Below are 18594 nucleotides of genomic sequence, written 5' to 3' on the forward strand. Positions count from 1 at the left end.
AGAAGAAGAAGAAGAAGAAGAAGAAGAAGAAGAAGAAGAAGAAGAAGAAGAAGAAGAAGAAGAAGAAGAAGAAGAAATCAACCTATCTTTCTTGTTTCAATTCTGTCATCGTTTTTCTCTTTTTGTGGTAGACGAGTGAATTAAAAATATAATTGATAGTGAAGATACCCTAAGTGAAGATACAAGGCTTCCAAATGGCCATGCTAGCTGTGTATATAGGGTTTAAGTTTGAACTGCTATCTTGGCGGTGGGTGGGGGGTCTGGTTTTTAAAGACAGTTCCTCTGTGGAGCCCTGGCTGTCCTGGAACTCGCTCTGTAGACCAGGCTGGCCATGAACTCACAAATATCCACCTGTTTCTGCCTCCCGAGCACTGGAATTAAAGGCGTGTGTCATCACTGTCATCTGTGAAGCAGCTACCTTAATCTCACTGTGCAGTGCTTTTATTTGTGAATTAGCTATAATCAAATTACTTTTAAAAATAAAGACCGAGTGTTGGAGAGATGGCTCAGAGGTTAAGAGCACTGGCTGCTCTTCCAGAGGTCCTGAGTTCAATTCCCAGCAACCACTTGGTGGCTCACAACCATCTATAATGAGATCTGGTGCCCTCTTCTGGCCTGGCCTGCAGACATACATGCAGACAGAACACTGTACATAATAAATAAATAAATCTTTTTTTAAAAGAAAATAAAAATAGATACATTTAAAACAAAACAAAAAAACTGATTTTTGGTTTTGTTTTGTTTTGTTTTTAAAGACAAGGTTTGGTACGTCCCAGGCTGGCCTTGAACTCCCGTCCTTGTGCCTCCACAAGTGATTACAGTCATTTTCCATCACACCCTGCTCAATTAGTTCTCTCTTAAAGCACGGCAAATTAAACTTGCACAGCTCTGAGATTAACGCTTGCATTTAACTCTAACACTGTGATGTGTACACAGCTTGGAAACAGGAGTCCAACTGCTACAAACACTAATCAGATATTCTGCAACATCATTATGAATTAGCCTGAGACACTATAGATCCATTTTGGACTAATTCTAATTTTTGAGAACTTGATGAAGGAATTACACAAAAATGAAAAAAAAAACTTTTCTCGAGGACAATATTCAGATGAAGAGCACTGCCTAGCACAGAAATCTACAAAACACTCAACTTCCTTTCGGAACTGACGGTGATACCCTCTGCACTGGAAGTACAGGCACTTCCTCCAAGAAAGGCAAGGTGGAGAGGGGGACTTACACAGAGAGAGACCCTCAGACAACCACTGCAGTGCCTTGATTTCCTACACAGAATGAGCATCCCCAGCCCTCCCTTCTTAGGTTACTCCTGTGAATGCATATTGTGGCATCACCTACCAGGAGATTATGCATTCCTCTACCTTTTTAGACAAAGCCTCACACTAGGCCCGAGGTGGCCTAGTACCTGTCCTGTGTCAGCCACCTAAGAACTGGGATTGCAGCACCATACCCAGCTTCTACATTTTTCTCTAATGCGGATGAAACTTTCCTTCAAGGTACTGGCTCAAACCGTACCTAAGAAGTACATTTTCAAGTGAGTATAGTGGCGCCCACCTTTAATCCCAGCAGCAGAGGCAGGCGGATCCCTGTGAGTTCGAGGCCAGCCTGGTCCACACAGAGAGAGTTCCAGGACAGGCTCCAAAGCCACACAGAGAAACCCTGTCTCGAAAAACCAAAAAATAATTTTAAAAAAAAATTCATTTTCCCCTTAATTAATTACGTCACACAAAGTCTCCACGAACAGTAAAATCGAATTAGTTGGCTATGAAGCCACTGCTTCCACATAAAACAGAATGCGGAGCTGGGAAGCTGGCCCAGCAGGGCTTCCCGCCAAGCCTGATGACCTAAGCTGGATCCCAGAGACTCAGGATGAAGTCAAGAAGACTACCGTGAGTGGTCCTTGGAGCTCCCCACGCATGCTACAGCACACGTGCACGTGCATACATGCACACAATAAATAAATAAGAAATCCATAAATGACTCTTTAAAATGTGATGACAAGCAGGTCATAAAAAGATTCTCGTTCACGGCTTAAGGACTGAAGATGGAGAATGGCTTCCGTCCCCGGATCCTGCAGGTTAACCTCCCTGTCCCCGGATCCTGCAGATTAACCTCCTTGTCCCCTGGATCTTGCAGATTAACCTCCTTGTCCCCTGGATCCTGCAGATTAACCTCCTTGTCCCCGGATCCTGCAGATTGACCTCCTTGTCCCCCGGATCCTGCAGATTGACCTCCCCGCCGCTCTCACGCAACTACGGAAGGCCACAAGCACACTGAGAACACGATGATGAGATCACAGCTAATTTCCCAGCAGGTGGAAGGAAGTTCACAGACACAGAATCTGAAAACAACAAACACACAGAACAACCTGTTTCTTGAATTGGTCTTCGCATGACTAATCATAAAAACCGGGCCCATTTTCTTCCATACAAACTATCAGAAGCTGTCTGAGAATGCTGAAAATCTCACACACTAGAGACGGGCTGTGTGAGTCTGGATTCCCAACATAAACTAATCATGCCACCACCCAGGGGCAACGTGATAACTGCCCTTCTCGACCTGGCTAGGTTTGGAACTGCCTGGGAGATCCACTGTGGGCATGTCTCAGAGGGTGTTTCCAGGAAGTTCTAGCTGAAGAGGGAAGCCACCTTGAGCCCAGGAGGACAGGGTTCATCTGACACCTATAGGTCACACTCGATCACGACAGGAAGACAAGTAGGAACTCAGGGCAGGAACCTAGAGGCTGGAACTGAAGCAGAGCCCACAGTGGAACGCTGCGCACTGGCTAGCTTCCCCTGGGTTGCTCAGCTGCTTTTCTTACACAACCCAGGCCCACCTGCCCAGGGAGGGCACCGCCTACAGTGGCTGGGCCTTCCTCCATCAATTAACGACTAAGAAAATGCCCCAGAGACCAACCCAATGGGAGCAGTTCCTCAGCTGAGGCTCCCCCTTCCCAGAGGACTCCAGCTACGTAAACTGACAATAAGCCAGCACAGTGGGTCACACCATCCCACAAGCTGGAGTCACAGAGTACGTGAAAAAGGAAGCCGGAGATGGCAGCTGAACACCAGCATTCAAGTCTGTTTCCTAATAGCAAATACCAGGCGCCTACCTTCCCTCTGTCCATTCAAACAATGAACCAAGTAGACACCTCTTTGCTCAAACTGCGCTGTGGGGGCTCTGTCATCACAAGGAGAAAAGTAGCTACCAGCCCTGCTGTGGTTCGGGCCCCTCCAGCTACAAAATAACAGTGAGAGCAAAGCTGGCTATGAGTGTTGATTAAGCTGGGCAGCAGGTGCAAACTACAGAGAAACTTCTGCAACTCAGTCATCTGATAAGGACATTCAAGATATGTAAAGAATTCCACAACTCAACAGGGATAATAAATAAATGAATAAGTAAGCAAGCAGGAGAGCAGATAGATAGATAAATAAATAAATAAATAAATAAATAAATAAATAAATAAATAAATAAATAAATAGCGAGCAAACAGATGAACTGGTGTTTCTCCACTGAAGACCTACAAATAGCCAACCCATACACGAAAGGGTGCTCTACAACACGAGTCAGGGTGAGGCAAGTCGAAGCTGCCATGAGATGCCACAGCACAGCCTTTATCACAGGTCTGGTGGCAATGCCAACCCCAGCTGTCCCGGAAGCTGCAGGAGGACAATCTGGGCTACAGAGTGAGTGAATTCAGGAGGAGCTTGTTCAACTTAGGGAAAATCTATCCCAGAAGTTAAAATGTTTAAACTTTTAACTTTTTGTGGTAGAGCACAAGAGCCTAGCATGTCCAAAGTCCTGGCTTCAGTCCTAGAACTGCCACAAAAAAAAAAAATCAAACGTCATTGTGATGGTTAATCTTGAGCGTCAACCTGATGAGATTCTGACTTGCCAATGAAAACCTCTGAGAGTGTCTCTGAGGGCATCTCTAGGGTCAGTTGTGGTGAAAAGATTTACCTTCTATGTGGGCCACAGTAATCCTATGGGCGTGGCCTAGACTCCTCACAGAGGAAACCCATTGGACATCAGCCCTTACCTCTCAGCTTCCTCACTCAGGTAGAATGTGACCATCCACCTCCTATCACCATGACTACCAACAAAATAAACTTTTGCTTCCTTAAGGTCCTTCTTTTGGGAGGGGGGTCTCTTTTGTTCAGTCCTTTTGTTTCCTTTTGTGTTCTCAGACAGGGTTTCATGTGCCTCAAGCTGACCTGAACCCCAGTCCTCCCACACCTGACCCTACGTGTCTTTCAATGTGTCATTCACCAAACCATTACAACAAAGGAGGGACCCACCTTTCCCTGAGCCCTGGACAGATGTGCAGCATTTTTAAAGCACTGTTAAAAATTGCTGTTAGTGAGGGCTGGAGAGATGGCTCAGTGATTAAGAGCACATACTGCTCTTTCACAGGTCCTGAATTCTGCTCTCAGCACCCACATCAGGAAGCTCCAAACAGCCAGCCTATAAACTCAACCTCGGGGATCTGACACCCTCTTCTGACCTCTGTGGGTACAGCAGTCACGTGCACAAACCCAAATACAGATACACATATATACACATAAGTAAAACCTAAAAAGATGAAATTTTAAAACTGCTGTTAGTGCCAAGTTTTGTCAGTTTATAGGGTAAGCACTCCCGATGCTTATTTCTTATGCATAAACAAAGACATCCAAGATAGGTGGCTGGGCTAATTAGTGAACTTGCCTTTACTGCCCGGACTGCCTTGGGCATACACACAGCCAGGCACCAGCGGGCTTGAGCACACCACAGACATTTTAAGATATTATGCAAAGATTGCCCTGGTGCCTCCTAGAAGCATTAGCCCTGCTGTTAGCCCCTGTAACATGCCTTGGGTGAGCCCTTTCTGCCTTGACCAGAGGAAGACAAAGCACATCCCTTGTCAGAGGCACTACTGTCATCCGTGCTAAAAGGTAAAGCCATGACTGCTCCAAATCACAGGGCTTAGGACTGTGATTGGGGTGGGAGGTAGGGGGTGGAGCAAAGCACTTGACAGAGGAAGAGGTCCCAGGGATCTGGAAGGCAGGTCCCAGCAGCTCATGCCCATTTCGGACTCCTGGCTCCGAGCTCCTGAGCAGCCTCACTTGTGTCTGGCACCAGTTTCAGGACTCTGGAACTAAGCTTGACAGTGAAAGTTCTACCAACAGCTTGTGCCCAGACCCTGTGCCAGGGACTGAGCTCCCAAACGCCCGGTTTGCTTATAGCACCAGGTTTCTGTATTAGTAACCTCTGCTGACAACTCAAGATCTGGTGATGGCCACTCAGCTCCTCATCACCACACACACACACACACACACACACACACACACACACACACACACACCAGCAACAACTGAGCCTGACTTTAGCTGCACCTGGCACCTAACTCCTTAGCATTGTGCCTGGCACCCAGGCTCAGCTCACATCCCAACCCCAGACAGTCACCTAACAACTGAAGAAGCAGTCGAACAGCTCGCTGCATGAGACCAGTTTTTGAGGTGTTTCCTGGCCCCCCACGATTTCTGTCCAGGGAAAGAAAAGGCCCCTCAACCATCTACATGGTGACACAATGTGCATGTATTGCGTCCCAACACAGCTCAGCGATTCTAAAGCATGGTGTACAGGGCTTGGGAGATGGTTCACTGAGTGCCTGCTGTGCAGGACCCCAGGACCCAGGTGAAAAGCCAAGCAAATGTGTATCCCCAATGCAGGGGTTGGGGGGTACCAGAGGATCTCTGGGGCTTGCTGCGGCTCACTGGTCAGTCTATCTGAAAAATGGTGAGCTCCAACATGCACACATGCATAGACAACACACAAACCTGTCATGCCTGCCACAGAGTAGTCAGGCATAATACCTCATGTAATTCAGCATTTGGAAGGGAGAGGCAGGAGGATCACAAACTTGAGATCAACTTGGGTTACATGGAAAGTCTGAGGTCATCCTAGACTGTATATTAGTCTCAATCACACACACACACACACACACACACTACTATCATACACAATTTGCAGAAATATATAGGCCATTATGCTGAGTGTAAAAAAAAAGATTATATAAGCTTACATATTAAGTGAATATATTGCTATAATAGCCTCAAAATGACTAATTTTACCTATATAAAATGGATCAGTGGTGGGCAGGAACCACAAATGGCTAATACAAGGCCATTCCCAGGAGATTCATTTCTAAGGACTATAAAGTTAGAATCAAGGTGTGGTGGCTCAGATCTGTGACCCCAGCACTTAGAAGTTGAGGCAAGAGCATCAGGAACATATGCCCAGCCCCAGGTTATAGTGGGACTGCATAAAACCCTGTCTCAAAAATATAAAACATCACGTTGAAACCCCTTTCTTTATAGGCTACCCAAAAGTTTCATGAAAAAATACTGTAGTTTAGTTTTAATATTGTCAGTTTAAGGGTTTATACTATTTGTACTGTTGTCATGGGAAAACATTTCTGAGACCGTGGTGTGATATGTTAATTTTCAAAAGACATTCTAATGAAATTATTGCAAAATGACAAATTCAAAACAATGAGAGGCCAGCCATGGTGGCGCAGGGCTATAATCCTGGTCTTTAAGAATCTTGGGCAACACAATATGCCACAAGTTTTTGGCTGTTCTGAGTTACATAGTGAGACCATGTCTAAAAAAAGGCAGAGGGGGAGTCTGAAGGGATGGCTCAAAGGTTAAGAGCACTGCCTGCTCTTCCAGAGGTCCTGAGTTCAATTCCAAGCACCCACATGGTGGCTCACAACCATCTGTAATGAGATCTGGCGCCCTCTTCTGGTGTGCAGGTGTCCATGCAGACAGAGTACTGCATTTCTAATAAATAAATAACCTTAAAAAAAAAAAAAAGGCCAGCCGTGTGACATACTAGTCTATAATACCAGCACTGGCTACAGGTTTCCTTCAAGTATCAGGTGAATCTGGCCCAAATAGCAAATTCCAAGCCATCCTGGGATACAGAAAAGGGCTGGGGAGATGGCTTAGCCAGCACAATGCTCACTGTTCAAGCATGAGAACCTGAGTTCAATCCTCAGGACCCATGTAGAAAAGTCAGGCGTGCCAGCAAGTGACATGACCTCAGCAGTAGGTAGACAAAGGCAGGACAGGACGGTCCCTTGGCCAGCAGAGCTTTATCAGCAAGTTCCAGGCCACAAAGAGATCCTGTATTAAAAATAAAAATAAAAATAAATAAATACATAAATAAAAAATCGATGCATGGGCCCAAGGAACAACACCTGAGGTTAACTTCTCGCCGCCCCATGTATGTGCACACTCCCAAACAAGGACACATACATACACTTAACATATGCACATACACATTCAAACCAAAGAGCAAGAGTGGAAGTCCACCCACTGGCCTTTACCTCTGCTAAGGAGGAAGTTAATTACTCTGGGTAGAATGCTCGCCTGGCATGCAGGAGCTCTGGCCTCAGTCCCCAGTACTAAATAACACTGGACATGGTGGAGCATGCCCAACACTGGGAAGGTAGCAATGAGAAGATTAGGAGTTCAAGGCCAGCCTCCAATACATAGCAAGTTCAGACCAGACCAGCCTACATGGGACCCTGACTCAAAAAGGGGGGGGGGGTGTAGGTTAATAAATATATGAGCCCCAATACATTTGGGAGTTTCTTAAAAGTATTTATACCACTCATGACTAATGGTTTTATATAAGTCTACTAACTGCCAGATGACCAAACTTAAGTTTGGGGGTAAAAAACGTACTAAAGATTTTTATTAGAGTTTTATTGGATTTTTACTTGAATGAAGTAATGGTACTTAATAGACTACAAAAATTTTCATTATATATGCCAGACACAGAGAAAAAAATATAACGTTATATAATTGGCTCACCAGAAAGAAGATATCCTCTCCCCATATACCAGTTCTTTGTTCTTATTTGTTTGAGAGGGGCTCATGTAGCCCAGGCTGGCCTTAAACTTGCTATATGGTCCATGTCGGTCTAGAACTCCTGATATTCCACCTCCTGAGTGCTGGAATTACAGGTGTGTGTAAACCACCATGCCCAGCTAAGGGCATCTTTTCTTACAGCCCAGAACAGCAAAACAACAACTCCTTTCTGGAGGAATGTGGCAGAGAGGAAGCATTCGCTAGACCCTATATCAGCGCTTCTGATGAGAGCAAAGGAAAGCCAGGGTTAGGTCATCGAGTTCAGGAGTGGGAGACGTACCTAGAAAGGTGTAGCCCTTGATATAAGCAGGGTGTTTAATATCCTGTGGAAGGCAGCTTGGTCCACAGGGCAGTTCATGAGACGTGGTAGGCTCTCTGCGGGGCCCAGTCAAAGGTCATCAGATCATCAGGGAAACCCCTGAACCTGGCTGTGTGCCCTGGCTACTTCTCTCCTTGCTTCATAGCCCTGACATAAACACTTTTGCTCCATCTGCCCTGTGTTCTCACAGTGACTAGAACCTCGGAAACCAGGAGACCAGTTGTAAATTAATGATCTAGAGTATATTGTTATAGTATCTGAAGGCCAACTAATACAGCAGCTACATCAAATGTGGCTGTTTCGCCGAGTGGTGGTGACCCAAACCTTTAACCCCAGCACATTCCCAGAACTCTGTGAGCTAGGGCCAACCTGGTCTACAAAGCAAATTTTAAGACAGCTGGGGCTACACAGAGAAACCCTGCCACAGTTAAAAAACAAAAACAAAACAATAAAAAGGAGGAGAGGAGAAGAAAAGAAAAAGTAGGAGGAGGAAGTGGAGGAGGAAATTAAAGCAACCAATTAAAGAATAAGTGATTCTCTGCCACATTCTGCATCAGGTGACGAAAAGAAGGCAGGGAGAGGGGGCTGGGCTGTTCAAGAAACTTGCACTTTCTTTAGTACAAGAAAGACTAAAAAGAAGAACTGCTCAACAACCAAGGAAGATTCTCTTCTTCTCATTCAGGCAAAAGAAAAAACCCTCATGGGGCCCACCTAGAAAACATACTAACCCTCCCCCAAATAACAGAAGGAGAGGATCTCTTCTGTTGGGCCATCAGAACATGCACAAAAAAATCAAAGTATTTAGATAAGTAACAAGAGACATGGCTAGGGTTTGAATTTTAAAACATATATCAATGAAAATGTCATTGAAAACCTTTATCAGAGTGGTAACAAGGTGGTACATAGCTACTATGACGGCATTGAAGAAATTGAGACAGGGGGATTGTAAGCTTGAGGTCAGCTTGAGTTACAAAACAAAAGAAAACCATAAGAATGGGTTTTTGTAGCTTGCTATAATAAAAAAAAAAAAAGCAAACAAATGAAACCACAATAAGCTGGATATTATTGTGGGGTATTTGTCACCTTCCGAGTCGGCTGGATAGGACCAGATGCTCCGGCTCACTGTACAGTTGGAAGATCCCATGCCCAGGCCACCTAGGGTCAGCCCTTGTGGATTTCAGGTTTTGGAACACTGACATGTGCATAATCAGACATCTTAGAGAAGTGTCCACTTTAAACATTAAATTCATATTTCATATGCATCTTACACACATGGCCTGAGTCTAATTATAAACAATAAATTAGGGGTATCTGACTTTTCACTATAACCTGACAGAGGAGGTAGGCATGGGACATCCCACACATGGTATCACATCAGGGCTCTAAAGTTTCAGATTCTGAAGCTCTCTGAGTTGTGGATGACAGAGCTCAGCCCATGCCTGGCGACCTAAGTAAGCCTTTCTTCCATCACGGCTCTGCCTTAGCCTTCTTTTCTTAGGACCTCTCGCTGTCATTCCAAAGCTTAGGAGGAAATCATTCTCTCCACATCAAAGAGCTTAAGCAGCCAGAAGCATCCATTAATCAGCTAGTCCTCACATTCTTGTCTTGTCTTGTTTTCAAAGCAAAGCTGGAATTTAATAAGAGATCTGAACTCAGGTTTTAAGCACTAGAGTTGAGAAAAGAAAGCATTCGGGGGGAAGGCAAAGCACCCGGGAATGTGGTGAGGTACCTCGTGCCCTCATGTGGTAGGAGCGTCCCAGAGAAGCCTTGTTTTCAATTAATCCCACATCTAAGGCGGGGCGGCTTCTGCACATGTACTACCCTTGTTTCAGTTCGTGCTAATGCTGTGCAATTTATTATTTGGGGAACTGAAACAAGCATGTATCAATACAGGGACTTTATCTCTTTTGCTTTTTTGTTTGCTTTTTGTTTTCTGAGACAAGGCCACCTATGTGACCTGAGCTGGCGGGGAACTTGCTATGTAAGACAGGCTGGCTGTGAACTCAAGAGTGCTCTTGCCTTGGTCTTCTCGAGGCCGGGATTATAAGAATTGCCACACACCCACACGGCTCGTTTTTCTTTTGAGCGGATACTGTATTACTTTGGGCAGGTGCGTGCCCTGGCACACGTGTGGGAGCTGGTTCTCTCTATCGTGTGGAGCCGCAGGGAACGCATCATGGCACACGTGTGGGAGCTGGTTCTCTCTCGTGTGGAGCCCCGGGAACTCATGGCACACGCGTGGGAGCTGGTTCTCTCTGTCATGTGGAGCCGCAGGGAACACATGGCATCGCACGCAGCTGCGGGTGCCGCTATCCGCTGAGCCACCTCACCAGCCATCACCCATCTCTCTCTCTCAGCAAAAGGGGGAAACCAAAAGCAAAGTTTTCAGTGACTACTCTGCCCTCTCGTGAAAGGAACTCATAGCTAGCATCTATTTATTGTTTACTGACTTTCAGGTCAAGCTCAAACATTTTGCAAAAACTCTATTTGAATCAGACTGAAGACGTAGCTCAAGTAGGGAAGGGCACCTGCCATGGAGCCTGACAACCTCAGTTCAATCCCTGGGACCTACATGGTGGAAGGAGAGAACCAACTCCCCAAATTTGTACTCTGACCTCTACACACATGCTGTGACACCAACAGCACACACACACACACCACGAATAAATATACATATACACATACATACATACTTGTGATTTTAAAAGAAATTCCTTTGACTCTCCAGAGTGACTGTAGATATGATTATTTGGGTATCACTGAAGGTAGGACACCTGCCCAAGTGATCACCTGTATTTAACTTTCCTTCATGAGACAGGCAGCTTTAACGCCTCACTGAACCAGACTGACATCAGTGGCCACAAAAACGCAGGGAATGCAGCGGGACAAGCTGACAGTCGGAGGCAGGCTTTGAACTTAGGAAGCTGACCTAAAGCGCTGCTGTTCATATCTGCAACTTTCTCCAAGTAATGTTTCTGTCCTTAAATCTCAGGAAAGAGAAGTCAGGTCGGGAGTCCAGAGCAACGGCAGTGTCACGTAAGATTAAAACAAACACTAATTCGAAATCAATATGACAAGGGCTTGTATTGGACTCTTCAGTTGACATGAAAGGCGCAGGAGCGGCGGGGTCAGGCAGACAGTTCACTTCCCGATGCGATGTTCCAACCATACAGTAAGCCCCTTGACCTCTGGTACAGTGGTTCTCGACCTTCCTAATGCTTCGGCCTTAATACAGTTCCTCATGTTGAAGTGACCCCCAAACCTAAGATTATGTCATTACTACATCCTAACTGTAGTTCTGCTATCATTATGAATCGTAATGTAAATATCTGATATGCACAATACCTGATATATGACCCCCATGAAAGTAGCATTCAACCCCCCAAAGGGGTCACAAACTAGGGTTGAGAACTTCTGCTCCAGTATCTGATCCTGGTGGTGGGAAAATAAGACGGCCTAAGAGATGCACTTCCTTAGCCAATGCTCAACCCATTGTGACCGCTTACTAAACACCAGCAGTAACCCAGTAATGGTGATAGACGGGACAGTCGTGGAGGTGGGGCAGAGGTGGAGACAGCAGAGTCCTCTGAACACAGCAAAAGTTCAACTGGAACCTCCAAAGAGGTGGGTCAGAAGCTGTGTGTGTGTGTGTGTGTGTGTGTGTGTGTGTGCGCGCGCGCGCAAGTGCATGAACGTGCATCTGTGTGTATACGTTTGTATGTATTTTTAAATGGATACTAAAAGAGCTACCCCCCAGCCCTTGTAAATATTATAATCAACAAGAATATTTTTAATAACTTGATATATTTCAATACTTTTCAAAAAAGTATCTGAGGGGACTAGAGTGTAGATCAGTGGTACATGGTTCATACACACACACACACACACACACACACACGTACGTACGTAAGTTCAGAGGAGTGAGACTTCCTACGGTACCTGGAAAGGTATAAAACTTTACAGTAATGTTAATGGATATTTTTTTCCCTGCAGAGAGCATTTTCATCAGGAAGTCATACCATAAGGCCAGTGAGATAGCTTGGCAGAGGAAGGTGCTTGCTGCCGAGCCTGACAGGACCCACATGGTGGAGGGCGAGAACTGACTCTTGCAAGTTGCTCTTTGACCTCCACACTGGCACTGTGGTACCCTTGTCCACATACATACATACATGCACCCCCATTTAATACTATATCATAAACATAAGTGGGAGGTATAATTTAACCACAACCACTATAAATAATTTAAAAAAATACTTAAACTCTTACAAACAACTTGTAAGTGGTTTTCAAAACAAGGTCTCTTATTTTGAATCTTATGATAGTCCACTCCATAACCAAAACCAAACCTCAACCATATCATCTTCACATATTACTACTAGGTTAATCTTCCTCTCTCCGAATGCTAACAGACATTAATACATTACATGGTGGCACACACCTGTAATACCAACATTTGGGAGCCTGAGGCAAGGGGATCATAAGTTTAAAGATGGCCTAGCCTACACAGTAAGTTCCAGGTCAGCTTGGGCCATATCGTGAAATTTTAAAAAAAAAAAAAAATACAATGAAGGGGGGAAAGAAAGGAGGGAGGGAGGAGAAAACCCTATTTTCCCTCCAGTATCTTTCAAGCTGTGTGTATAAATCAAGATGTAGATATATACATATGACACGACTTGGTATTTAAAGACAATGTGAGACACCAAAAAATGATCTTTAAGTTTATCAAGAAAATCAAGCTAAGTGCAGACCTTGCCTGGGAGGAGCTGCTGATAAAACCAGCTTAGGCATCTAAACTGCTGTAGTCTGCAAAGGAAAGAGAAAGGGATAAACACTAATCCTACCACAGGCAGCACTGGGGAGTATCAACATGCTCCCGCTGCAGTCACAGACTGAGGACTGCCTTGACGCTCTGCTCACAAGACCTGTTGAAATGTCACAGAACAAACGTGTTATTACTCCACGTGACTGCTGCTTGGAATCCTTACAAGTCACCCCTTCCTCAAAGGTGTTCATAGGATCTAGACACGTCGTGTTAGCGGTCTGTTTGAATGCAAGCCTACTTCCTAGGAAAAGGACAATCCAAAATCTCCCAAACCATTACGTGGCAGCTGAGGTCTTGTTGACCAGGCATAGCGAATGCATTCATGCACCCGAAGTTTAATTCCTGGAGTATTTCTTACCCGATGCCAACAAGTGAACTTTGCCTCCTCACCTTTCTGCGAACCCACTATGCACAGACTTCCCTTTCAGAACTCCTGGTGAGGATACAGTGATGGAGCAGAAGTAACAGCCGCGCAGGGAAAAGCAACCCTTAACTCCTCTAGTACCTCTTGGTCTTGTGTTCGAAGTTTTCCACGTCCAGAGGCAGACAGAATCCCGCCAAGCAGCAACACCAGCTACACAGAGTTGAAGTGAGTCCCTCCAGGCTCTCCCGCACCCGTTGTCATCCCCCAGAGACAAGCAGGGGAAACGGCATGGATTAATCAGAAGCCACAAGGCAAGAGAGAACAACTCCAAGTCCAGATGCTCACACAGAGGATGAAACCACCGAGGAAGCTGTATGAGGGGTAAGGCAGCAAGTCGACAGCCTGCGGAAGATACCTCCCCACTCCAGCCTAAATCCAAGCCGCCTGCGCCCTGTTGTCATAGCATTTTACAACGGAGGCTACTGCGCAAGTCAGACGCGGGGCCGCGGGGCCTGCTGGGTGTTGTAGTACAGGCGGCCGACAGCGAGTGGCGGGGAAGAGACGGTTCCTGGGCCGTCCTTGACACCCTAAATGGCTGCAGGGTGGGATGGAGCAGGGCGCCCCTGAAACACTTGGGCAGACTGTCCTTCACCACGCTTCGGCGGAAGTCCCGCCTCCGCGGGGGGGCTACCACAGACCACGCCCTCCGTGTTTTAGTGTTCTGGTGTCTAGGCCTGAGACCCCGTGGCTTTACAATTTATATCGTTTTATTTCTTGAGTTGGCCTAACTGCTGCGGCTAAGATTTCAGGCACCATACTGAATAAAGTAAAGAGCAGACCCCCTTGTTTCATTCCTCTTTAAAGGGGGAAAAAAATAGTTCCAGTTTCACCTCATTTAGTATTCAGTATTGGCTATGGGTTGGTTGTCAATTTGACACACCTGGGAAGGGCGGCCTCAACTGAAGAAAGATTAGCCTGTAGGTATGTCTGGGGCATTTTCTTGACTGTTTATTGATGTAGAAGGATCCAGCCCCTGTGAGCTAGACAGGCAGGCGTGGGCTTTCTGAGAAAGGGAACCCAGCAGTAAGTATCCAGCACCGTATCTGCACTAACTTCCTAAACCATGAACGGGTAAGATTAAACGGGCAATGCCCGCACACACACTTGATCTTGGTCACAGCAACAGAAAGAAAACTGCTATGTTGAGGCATGTCCACAACTTTCTCAGGACTTTTATCGAGCAAGAGTATTAAGCTTTTGTCAATGGCCTTTTCTGAGTCTCTTGAGGTGGCCATATGATTTCTCTCCTTGAATCTTTCTGTATTGTATCACATTTATTGGCTGAAACATGTTGTCCTGGCATGCCTCTAATCAAGCCAAGTTTGTTCATGGGATATGAATTTTTTCAATGCATCATTGAATTGTGGGTATTTTATGAGGAATTTTTGCACGTGTTCTTACTAAGTTTGGATGTCAGGATGATGCTAGCTTTATAAGATGAATTCGATAGTGTACTTTCCAATTCTATTTATGGGGAACTTTTTACTTTTATTTTTCTTAGATTTATCTGTTATATTTATTTTATGCATATGAGTATTTGGCCTACTTGTATGTAAGTACGCCGCCTGGTGCCTAGGGAGGGCAGCCTGGTGCCTAAGGAGGGCAGAAGAGGACACTAGGTCCTTTCAAACTGAAGTTACAGACCATTGTGAAGCCCCACATTCATGCTGATAATGGAACCCAGGTCCCATGGAAGAGCATTGTGTGCATTTAACCACTAAGACATCTCTCAGGCCACCTAATTTATGGAAATTTTTGAGAAGACTTGGTGTTGATTTTTAAATATCTGATAGAATTACAGAGGAAGTCCCTCTAGTTTGGAGATTTGATTGAGAGACTGTTACTGCCCCAGTGTTCATTATTGCTTATAGGGCTTGTGTAAGCTATGTATACCTTTGTCTTGGTTTGGGTTTCTGTTGAAGAAACACCATGACCACACCAACTCCTATAAAGGGAAGCATTTAATTGAGTGACTTACAGTTTCATGGGTTTAGTCCATTATCGTCATGGCAGGACATGGTGGTGTGCAGGCAGACATGGTTATGGAGAAGGAGCTAAGGGACTTTTTTGGTTTTTTGAGACAGGGTTTCTCTGGGTGGCCCTGGCTGTCCTAGAACTCACTCTGTAGACCAGACTGGTCTCAAACTCACAGAGATCCACCTGTTCCTGCATCCTGAGTGCTGGAATTAAAGGCATGTGCTGCCACCACCCCACAGGAGCTCTGCATCTTCATCCTCAGGCAACAGGAAGTGAACTGCATACCACACTGGAGATAGCTTGAGCATAAGAGACCTCAAAGCCCACCCTGACAATGGCACATTTCCTCCAACAAGGCCACACCTACTCTAATAAGGCCACACCTACCCCAACAAGACCACACCTTCTAATAGTGTAACTCCCTGCTTGCCAAGCATTCAAACAAATGAGTCTATGGGAGCCATGCATATTCAAATCACCACAACCCTTCTGCTGTAACTTTGGTAGGTCATATGCTTCTAGAAATGTATCCTTTTCTTCTAAATTGCCTAATTTGGGAAACAGGTTTTTAAAGCATCCACTAATGATCCTTTGAATTTCATTAGAGTCCATGTGGCATCCTATTTTATCTCTAATGTCAATTAATTTAGGTCTTCTCTCTCATTCTTTTGCTTAGTTTGGCTAAGAGTGTCTATCTGGTTTGTCTTTGCTAAGACCCAACTCTTTCATTGTAATTTCTTTTTTCTCTAATGTATTTTTACTAACTCTTTGAGAATTGCATACAATATAATTTTAATTATTATTATTATTTTATTTTAAGTGAATGTGGATTTTAACTGAGAATTCCCTGCATAGGCTCATATTTTTGAAGGCTTAGTCATCAGAGAGTGGAACTGTTTGAAAGGGTTAGAAGGTATGGCCTTGTTGAAATAAATGCATCACTGGGCTTTGATGCTTCAAAAGCCCATGCCATACCCAGTCTGTCACCCCCATCACTGTGGATCAGAATGCAGCTCTCAGCTACTGCTCAAACTTGTTGCCATGTTCCTCACTATGATGATAATGCATTAAACCTTTGAAACTGTAAGCAAACCTCTAATTAAATGTTTCCTTTTATAAGAGTTGTTGTGGTAAGATGCCCAGCAAAAGCAACTCTTTACAGCAAAAGAACAGTGACTAAGACATAGCTGGGACTATGAGTACTAGGAGTGGGGTATTGCTGTGACCATGTTGTTGTTTGGAGGAATATGGAAGACTCTGTAACTTTGGACTAGAAAAAAAGATTGGATACTTCTAGCAGGCTTAATGGGCCATCATAATAGGAGCATGGGCAATGGTGTTGAGTGTGATATGAATTATGATAGTCCAGCTCAAGAAGTCTCAGAGGGAAGGAATATTAGTAAGCGGCCTAGAGATCATTCTTGTGATATTTTGGCCAAGAATATGACTGCTTTTTGCCCTTGTTATAAAAATCTGCCTGAGACTAAATTAAAGAATTTGGATTAATGGCATAGGCAGAGGAGATTTCAATACAGCCTAAGATTGACTCTGTCATGTGGTTATTAGTAATCACTCTTATGCAGATGTGTGATGAAAAAAAAGCAAAGTGGACAAAGAGAAATACAAAATGTACAGCTTGAGGAAAAAAAGTATACACCAGGATGTAATGGAGTTACATCAGTGCTCAGAGAAATAAACAGTTTAAAGGAAAGCCTGATACAAAGTGGAATAAAGGGAGTGGCGACCTCAGAGCAAGACCCCATCCAACTAAGTTTCCTGTTTCCTGAAAATGGATTAAGCTTAAGCAGCAAAAGAAACCAACAACAACAGAAAGTTGATATAGATGTAATTGAACAAGGGGGCCAAGTTCTATCCCCAAGGAACAACAGAACTTGGCAGCTTTGCCTAGTTTTACAAGAAATGGATTGTGCAATCTCCCTTGATGGCAAAGGAAAGCTGCTGAGGCGGGACATGTATCAGTAGTGCCCTTGCCTTGAGACATAGAGAGGTCAATGCATGAAGGTCAAGCCTGGACTATGTGGAAACCTCAAGATGTTGGAGATGCCAGAAGATAGGATATATTCTAAGGAGAGTTGCTAACAGGAAGTGGAAAACAGCCCAAGGGAAAAAGTGTGTTGCAGTTAACAAAGTTGAAAGGAGTTTGAGACCTGGACAGCTCTTTGACATCAGACAGGGAGATGCAGAATTTAGAGTTTGCCTTGCTGGGTTTTGTTCTTGCTTTGGTCCAGTATTTCTTCACTATGATCCCTTTCTTCCATTTTGGAATGGTAATGTATATCCTGTGCTATTGTTTGTTAGAAAAAGTGACCTGCTTTTTGATTTTTATTTTATGGAAGGTTATAGTTAAGAGATTGCCTTGATTCTCAGAAATTATTCTGCAGCACAAACAAATGTAACATTTATGTTGTTTAATATTTTCTCTTTTGTCTAAAATAGGAAAGATTTTAACTATATACAATAAAAACAATTACTAAGTAAGAATTGCACTTACAATATCCAGTCTACTTGTATTCAGCAAATTCAGAGAAAATTATGTCCCTAAACCCGAGGACAAACTTTGCTGGGAGAGGGGACGTTGTCCTCAAGAATTACTTCCAGCTGTCATGGGGGCAACATTCTTTCTAGGGGATCCTGTGAAAAGTAAAATGATGATTAAATGTCAAGATTAATGTCTGGTAAGATTGCAAATAGTTTCTGAGTATTTTGTGCAGGTCTGGCCAGAACATTGTAAAAGATGTGCACCATTTCAGCTAACCAAGTTGGAACTGTCTTGTGTAGCTGGTACCCAAAACAGGTCTCGTAGTAGCGCTATCAGTATCATGAAGTCATATCAACCAGGTAGAGTTGTTGTTGTGGGGCCCCATCTTCTTCCTGGAAACTTCAAAGGTTACTGCAGGAAAAATCTTTGTTCATGGTGGAAAACTTAAACATTAATTATATAGACATATACAGACATATATATTCAATGAAAAGTATGATAGGTTGCTTCTAGACCAATATGGTACAGTAGACCACACCCTCCTGAAAGGTTGCTGTAAACACCCTCAAAAAATTACTTCACCCAACTGCTGAGTAAGATGAACCTAGCACACAGGAT

The 18594-nt window shown here is 44.4% G+C and overlaps 1 protein-coding gene across 5 annotated transcripts in view; it reads right to left on the reverse strand.

Annotated features, from left to right (window-relative positions):
• The window catches only part of Bbs9 (Bardet-Biedl syndrome 9), a 402621-nt gene extending 388560 nt beyond the window's left edge, over nucleotides 1–14061 (reverse strand). The window contains exons 1-2 of one of the 5 annotated variants that reach the window (XM_050124916.1): nucleotides 13581–14053; nucleotides 13002–13056 (exon numbers count right to left, since the gene is read on the reverse strand). The gene's annotated coding sequence lies outside the window, so the exon portion shown is untranslated. Of the gene's footprint in view, nucleotides 1–13001; nucleotides 13057–13465 lie in introns of all 5 variants that reach the window. The other 4 variants (XM_050124917.1, XM_050124914.1, XM_050124915.1 and 1 more) reach the window with 4 other exon arrangements.
• Between the last annotated feature and the right edge of the window lie 4533 nt (nucleotides 14062–18594).

Source organism: Alexandromys fortis, unplaced genomic scaffold (genome assembly GCF_014885135.2).
Source record: "Alexandromys fortis isolate MF-2015 unplaced genomic scaffold, M_Fortis_MF-2015_v1.1 scaffold_204, whole genome shotgun sequence".
Taxonomy (NCBI): Eukaryota; Metazoa; Chordata; class Mammalia; order Rodentia; family Cricetidae; genus Alexandromys; species Alexandromys fortis.